Source organism: Myotis brandtii, unplaced genomic scaffold (assembly GCF_000412655.1).
Source record: "Myotis brandtii unplaced genomic scaffold, ASM41265v1 scaffold59, whole genome shotgun sequence".
In the NCBI taxonomy this organism is placed as follows: Eukaryota; Metazoa; Chordata; class Mammalia; order Chiroptera; family Vespertilionidae; genus Myotis; species Myotis brandtii.
In genome coordinates this window covers 7,198,161-7,199,906 of record NW_005370223.1, presented here as the reverse complement: position 1 = coordinate 7,199,906, position 1,746 = coordinate 7,198,161, and the positions used below count along the sequence as shown (strand labels likewise).

General features: G+C 49.3%; 1 protein-coding gene across 2 annotated transcripts in view; it reads left to right on the top strand.

Annotated features, from left to right (window-relative positions):
• The window catches only part of LRP12 (low density lipoprotein receptor-related protein 12), a 52,290-nt gene that overhangs the window by 417 nt on the left and 50,127 nt on the right, over positions 1–1,746 (top strand). The gene's annotated exons all lie outside the window — the stretch shown is intronic.

The following is a 1,746-nucleotide window of genomic DNA, read 5'->3' as shown; positions in this document are numbered from 1 at the left end:
CACAACCCACACACACACGATGCATGACTGTGAGAGGGAAGGGGAAGTCGCCCCGCCGCTGCCGGGACGCTCCGGCCACCCCCGACCCTTCCCCGGGGTGAGGAAGTTCTCTTCCCGGTGCGATGCCCGCTGCATCGGCCCCCCGCCGCCCCCGCCGTGGAAACGCAGCCCCCTGCTTCCTCCCCAGCCCCGCACCGGGCCGAGCCTCCGCCACCCGGGCGTGCAGGGTCCTGCTCCTCCCCGGGAGCCACGCGGGAGGAGGCCGGGGAAGAGTTTGCAGCCCCACCTCCGCGTCTGCCTCTGCGGGGATGCGTGTCTGCGCGGACTCCGGGCTCATCTGCCCTTTGATCCATCGTGGTCCGCTCACGTTGTCACTGTTGCTTTATTCCAATCTATGGATTGCGGTTTTTGTCTTCCCTGGGGGTTGAGAGGAGGCTGAAGGCGGTGTGTGATGAGAACTAAGCTGTGTATTGCGCCGGGGTCCGAACAAGAGCGAAGGAATTGGTTGGAAAGAACATTCATTGTTTGAGAATCTTGAGTTCCACTGCTGGCTTCACCGTTTTTAGTTGAACATTTTGGTCACGGTGTTTCAAGAGAACACAGTTAACCTTGACTTTTGGGGAGTGGGGCATGATTTCTTCAGAAGGAAATGATTGGAAGTTCACCATCCCACGGTTCAATTTTACCGTAAAAAGTCTAAGCCATTGGCCACACACACTAACAACACCAGTGGTGGTGGTGATGGAGTTCCATCAGCATGTAATTCATGAGCAAGTATTAACTCCTTTGAAAGCGTTGATCTGTGTGATGGTAACTTTGAAAACCCGGGGATTTACACAGGAAGAATTTAATGCACTTAAATTGAAATTGACAGCCAAAAGAAATAGTTCCTTGGCGTGATGCAGAATGTATTGCTGCCTGACTTGATTCACATGTTATTATTTTTGTTTGGTCCACATGCCATGTGTTCATTGCCAATGGTGTGCCTGTGTGTGACCAGACAACCCAGTGCGTGCCTTTGGAGTGTTAGTTGCAAGGAGCAGCTGTGATCTCTACTTGCCTGATGACTTGTGGGTGTGGGTCTGCACCAGAGATCAATAAGCTATTATGTTGTTTCTTCTGGCCTGAAGGTGGGTAGAGTTCTGCCCCGGGTTTGGTGTAGTGGCCCAGGAGAGAGAAGAAAGTGAGAGGGATCCGTAATCTAAGGGGATTAGGAGTGTCCAGCTTTATCCTCTGCTGTAATCAGACTTGAATTTTAGTGATGTCTGATTCGAATGGATAAACAAGCAGGGTCTTTTGCTCTCCTCTCATTAAAACCGATGTCGTTAGTGTTTGAACTGAAAGTTTTTATGCCTCTAGGCATAAGAGGCTCTGAACCCTATAATTTGCCTTGGTGCATTCTTTTGTGCACAACACGACTTTCTGGTAGGCGCTTATCAAAGATTTATGTTTTTGGAATTTGTGTTTAGTGAGGAAGTCTTAGGAGGCAAAGATGGAAACTTCCTTTTTATAAAGCTAGCAAGGGATTATGCCAAGGGTTGATGTCTCAAGCCACAGCAAGTTTCAAAGTAAATGAAAAAAGGAGGTAGTGAGCCAGGCAGAATATTAAACTGTGTGAGCAGAGATTAAAGGAACCTTTTACCCTGCAACTGGGGACATCCTCCTTTATAGCTGCAGCTTTTGTCCTCTTCTGTCTCTTCCACCAGATGTGGGTTTATATAGAGAGAGCTATCTATAACAATAGTA